Source organism: Sinocyclocheilus rhinocerous, unplaced genomic scaffold (assembly GCF_001515625.1).
Source record: "Sinocyclocheilus rhinocerous isolate Xijiao unplaced genomic scaffold, SAMN03320098_v1.1 scaffold619, whole genome shotgun sequence".
NCBI classification, from domain to species: Eukaryota; Metazoa; Chordata; class Actinopteri; order Cypriniformes; family Cyprinidae; genus Sinocyclocheilus; species Sinocyclocheilus rhinocerous.
Genome location: NW_015636051.1, coordinates 483,683 through 489,963, shown reverse-complemented (window position 1 = coordinate 489,963; position 6,281 = coordinate 483,683).

The following is a 6,281-nucleotide window of genomic DNA, read 5'->3' as shown; positions in this document are numbered from 1 at the left end:
ATTATTTTACCAGCAAAACTTTACATGCACAGATTTTACATGCATTTCCATATTGCATGTGTACTGCCAGAGATGCAAAGGTAATTCATTTGGAGACAAGCAGCTATGAGAAATGCATTATTGCTAAGTGTGACCAGGAGAGTGCAAAGATTTAAATTATGTGTCAACAATAGTGGTTCCCTTTCGTGATTTAGGACGGATTGTGTTCATACCAACTGTGCTCATTCAGGTTTGGAAAACCACTTTTACACCAACCAAACAAACCAAACTGACGAACTCTAACAACAAATGAACTCGGTGCCCTGAAAGACAAATTTCAGCATACATTTCCTTTTATTGTGGTGCAAAAGAGAAATTCTGAATTATTTAGCCTTTATATGCAAATATTTTTGTATAAGTTTTTAGCTCAAACCGGGATTCAGGTTCATGTGACATAGCATTCATTTAGTCCTGTCACAGACGCTAAAGCAGGAGACTGCAGTGCACTCTTGCATTGCATTGACTGGCTGAGAGACATAATCTATGTCACTTGCACACCGCTACACGATTAGAGATCCTTCATCACTGAAAAGAACTTTACATTTTCCGAATGAGTTACCCCGCCTGGACAAATGATCTAGCTGCATGACATCAACTGATAAATAAGCTATGGGACCAAGCTATTCATTCTACTTTGTGGCTTCAATGTAATGTGTGTCCCACCATGAAAATCCTATTTTCCACCCTGGGCAGGTAAATGACAAGTTGGGCTAGTCTGTATGCAAGTTTAATATGGAGATTTTAGAACTGTCTGATCGACTTCTTCAAAGGCATCCATGTATAAAAGCATATCTTGTTTTGTTTTCTTTTGAAGTGAGCACATTTGGAGGGATAAACAGAGGCCCTTTCTGAAAGAAATGGGAATCCATAAGTGGCTTTCAAAATGTCTTAACAGGATCAATGTGGAAAAAGCTCTCAAACGGTTGCAAACGTTTACATGTTATCCTAAATGTGTCAAATTACACTATTTGACCAAAGTTATATGGACACCCAAACACTTCACCCATACGTGGAGTGATATTTCTTCTGTGAAACATCAAAGAAGATATTATGAAAAATGTCCAGTGTTTTTGTTGTCACACAGTGAAAGTCAGTATGGTCCAAATTATGTTTTGGACTCCATTTACAAAAATTAATTCAATTAATATATATATATATATATATATACATATATTTAACAGAAGAAAGAAACTGCAACAGATTTGGAGTGCTGTGAATGTTTTGTTTCTTTCTTTTATTTACTTTCTTTCTTTCTTTCTTTCTTTCTTTGAACTCTGTCTTTTTAAATGTTTCTCAAAGATGAATAATTGTTTGCTTAATTTTCTGATCCTGTTAGTTATGGGTAGCCAAACCTGCTAATAAGAAGAAGCCTAATATAAAATACATAACAATATAATATAATATAATATAATATAAAAATATAGCAGGAATTTTAAATGCTTATACATCTCAGTAAGCTGTATGTCAAGTTATAGTTTAGTCAGACAATAATTTGTTGCAGAGACAATAGACAATAGCTTACAGAGAGCTGTCTATACCTGATAACTTAAGAATATTATGAATGGATAATTCAGGATATGTGAAATATTGAAGGTCTCAAATTAAGTTATCGGTTTATAGACAGGGACAATGTGAGGGCTTGTGATGAGTGTTGAAAAAGTTTTTTTTTTTTTTTATCTTTATAATTACAGATAAGGTGAAAGCTCTAATCCTAATACAAAAAAAAAAAACTGAATATGACACATTTTCCAGACATTGCAGTTTTCTGAGGTTACAAGTGAGTGTTGTACCTCTTGTCATCTCATGAATTGCAATTAACTTGGAAAGCTAATGTAGGGTTCAAGTTTTGTATTGCTTTATTATAATGATATTACTTTGTTATATCATTGCAATACATATTAACTTTGTAACCCAAAAGCAATGATTGATTTATTCTGACTGAGAAAAGCTCTTGTTTTGGCATTTGCATATCATTTCACTATAAGATGACATGGAAACATATAGATGTATTTTTTAGAGGACATTCAAACCATTTTCATTGGCAGTGATGAAGCTTTTTTAAGTACCCTTGTAATAAATTCTACTTTTCCTGAGTTCACATTCAACACACTGTCCTCCAGTTCAACTGGATGATCTATTGCTGCTTTATGTCATTTGCATAAATTAATTATTTGAACATATAAAATAAGCCTGAATACTAAAGTGTATTATTTTACCTAAAGCAAATACAATCGTGACAAATGGGGTATCTCCAGTTATTATTATCAGCCTTTGAATTACCAGATTACTTATTTAAACTCAGTTAAGCAAGTCAGACAGCCAATCATTTTCCCAGTTAACATGTCAATTATAGCATTCACCAATCATGTCTAAGCAAATCTATGGCTCTGTGCAAAGCTGATGTCTAGTTTCACAAAATGAATCACAACACAACTCCTTCACTGAAAGCACCAACAACTGAAGTCTTGTGAGCCAATGTTAAGTTACCCCTAGGCACTGCTATATCGATGAACTAGGACTGGTATAGGAACAGTGAAGCCTATTTTTTATTATGATGATGATGATGATGATTTACTTCTGGTGACTGTATTTAGTCTTCAAAATAAAATAAAAAGTTGTGTTCAATTGTGAATATTATCATGATGAACAAAATGTGTAGGAATCATAAACTGGACACAGAGCTTATTTTCTATAATAATCCAAAAGCCAATGGAGAAATCCTGTTGGGTTTTTGTCAGGGAACCAGGGTTTTGTTAAATTCCGAGCTGGGGTGCATTTCCCAAAAGCATCGTTAGCCAACTATGGTCGCAAGTTCCATCGTTACCTACATAGTTCAACGATTCAGTGTTTCCTGAAACCATTGTTCAAACGAACATTCGCAAACAGCGTCGCAAACTTACGTGGTAGGAACTACAGCTCTCGACCTGTGGTTAGAAGCATAGTTTCTTGTTAGTAAGACATATGGACTTAAATAAATTATGCTTTTGGGCACAATAAGCAAGCTAACATGCAATACAATCTATATCTTCCTTTTTTTTTTAATCAATACATTTTAGAGCGTCCTCAATTAGCGACGTTTTTGAAGAGTGCGCATGTGCATAAATGACTAAGGGAACCCCGGAGTATGACGTAAGAGGAAACCCGCGATGAATCAAACATCAAATAAAGCAAAATGACAGGGAACAAAACATAGTAAATTAGTCATCAGGTGCCATGGTCAATACAGCAGCATCTCAGACATCTCAAATTAATTAATTAGCAGAAGTTATTACTCCACCACATGCGTGGTACGTCATTAACAACGGCCCTAAATTGTTGAACTAATGTGGTTCAAACGAAGGATATGCGACCATTTTCGGTAAACAGACGTGACTGGCTAGTTAGTTTCCACAACAATGCATCGTACTATGGTGGTTAATCAATGAGTTACGTCTTTGTATGGGAAACGCACCCCTGGCCTACAAAAAATATGTCTTCACTGCAGCAAGTGGCATTCATGTGCCCCAATAACGCGACAAGTCATAAAAGCTCTCTTTCATGTATATTTGAGTTTTTGTCCCAGCCTTCACAGGTAAAAAATAAAAAATAAAATAACTTTAAGTGGTTTATGAAGTTGCTTTTAACCAGATGTCAAATCAGTTCTTCCAACTTTCTCCATCATTGTAGAACTGCACATAAAGGCTTGTGGGATAGAGGCAACAAAGGATTCATCTAAAAACCCAGCAGATGAAAGCGTCTTAGTAAACAGGATGTTACATTTGCATTGTACTGATGCCTTTCAACCTCTGTATACTTTGTGAATTCAGCATTTTTAGGTTTAGGACAGTGATTGTTTAGATAGTGATTTCCAGAGGTGGACAGTAACAAAGGACATTTACTTGAGTACTGTACTTAAGTACACTGTTTGAGTATCTGTACTTTACTTGAGTATATTTTTTTTTTCTGGAAATTTTTTACTTTAACTTTACTACATTTGAAAGACAAATATACTTTTCACTCCACTACATTTCTATCAAGAAAGTCGGTACTATGTAGCAGCTTTGAAAGTCAATTAATTATTATTTTTTTTCTTCTCTAAAACGTGACTTTTTTTTTTTTTTTTAGACATCCAATCATTAATCACTTTTGCAGGGTTACGTGAAGTGATTTCCCAGCATTTTTTGAACACTGACCAGTTGCAAATGTGATATTTATTTACAACAATTTAAAAATAAGTTAATTGTAACGTAGGAGTCGTGATGACGGAGTTGGATCCAAATGTGGGCTTTACTATAAAACGCAGTCCGAACAGGCAGGGTCAAACACCAGCAAACAATAACATCCAGGGCAAAGACACATCTTTTGTGGATTACAAAAGAGTAATCCACAAGACAGGCAAAGGTCAGGCAGGCAGCAAACAATCAAAAACAAGGAAACAGTCCAAGGATCAAAAAACACAAAGGCTAGGCAAGGCAAGGCAACATGGAAGACAAGAAAACATTACAGGCTAACAATCACCAGCAGCATCTGAGTGAGTGAGAGAGAGAGAGAGAGAGAGAGAGAGAGTGTGTGTGTGTGTGTGTGTGTGTGAGCAATTCTTATAGTCCTCCTAATAAGAGACAGCTGTAAATTGATGAGTTCTGATGAGTCCATGCAAATGATTATGGGAAGTGGAGTCCGGGGTGAATGGTAAAGGGTACAGGATGGGATGCACTCTAGTGGATATTGTCTGATTTTGCTAAATTGTGTAAACTAAATTATTACCTATGAAGCCACAGAATAACTTTTGTGCATCTCCTAACAAAACACAATAGTTGACTTGAAGCAGCACTGCACAGACCATTCTGTGTATGAAATCAAAGTACCGTGAGAGTATTTAGAGATTTTTTTTTAATTATTATTTAATGTCAAATATATCTTGCTGCTTTGCTTTTTTTGTTAAAGCAGTGTTTCTTTTGTAAAGTTATACAGCTACAGGTGTATTACTGTGTTGTGAGTTATACATCGGTTGTGTTGTGTTGCTATGTGAGATCACTACCATGCTGCTTTTGTAGGGGTGTTAAATAATGTCAACTCACTTACATTTCAATAGGTTTAATTTCTATAGGTTTGTAACATTCAAAAAGCTCTTTATTCTAAAGATACTGCAAACTATTAAGTGTATTCAGTAGGCATAATATATTGTAAGTTGCTTCAGAGGCTTACACTCAAGTAATAGAGTTGTGTACTTTGTCCACCTCTGGTTATTTATTATGTTTAATTCCATTGTTTGGGCTCATCACTAATAGTGATCAATATGTATTTGTGCTGATTCAATCAGTATTTGTGCGATAAACAAAACAAAACAAAAAAATATTAATTAATAATAATATATATATTAATAACATCAATATATTTTGCAAACAACAGTAAATTAAATATTAAAATAAATTATGCAATTTCTGTTTAAAAATATTGGAATTGATATTAAACAAAATAAATTGTAATAATATCAGTATAATTGTAACACTTTACAATGAGGTTCATTAGTTAAAGGGGTCATATGATGCGATTTCAATTTTTCCTTTCTCTTTGGAGTGTTACAAGCTCTTGGTGCATAAAGAAGATCTGTAAAGTTGCAAAGATTAAAGTCTCAAATCCAAAGAGATATTCTTTATAAAAGTTAAGAGTCAGCCACGCCTACCTAAAACGGCTCGTTCTAACACACCCCCACATACCTACGTCACGATCTCGGAAGATTTGCATAACGCCGCCCAAACGTTCACGCAAAGAAAGAAGGCGTAACTTTATTGTAGCTGCCACCGTCATGTCGTGGAGACGCTGCGTGTTTCGTTGTGAAAGCGAAACTACTTTGTTTGACCTTCCAAAAGAGGACGATATCTGCTTCGTCATGCCTGGAGCTGATCCGTGCTGGTAACTGAGGAAATACATCAACATCGCGCTGTGCATCGCCGGATCGGCTTTCACCGTGGACGAAGCGCAGTCCAGCCCGGGGTCGTCACATGTGGTTGCCGCATCACAGTATGGTAAGGGACGTAACATTTCCGTCACACGCTTGAGGAATTCGGCCAATCACAACGCACTGGATAGCTGGCCAATCACAGCACACCTCGCTTTTTCAGACCGATAAGCTTTGTAAAAATCGACATGTTTCAGAAAGGCGGGGCATAGAGGAGAAACAATAATGTACAGTATGTTTGAACCTTAAACCGCATAAACACATTTCATTACACCAAATACACAAAATAATGTTCTTTTTAGAA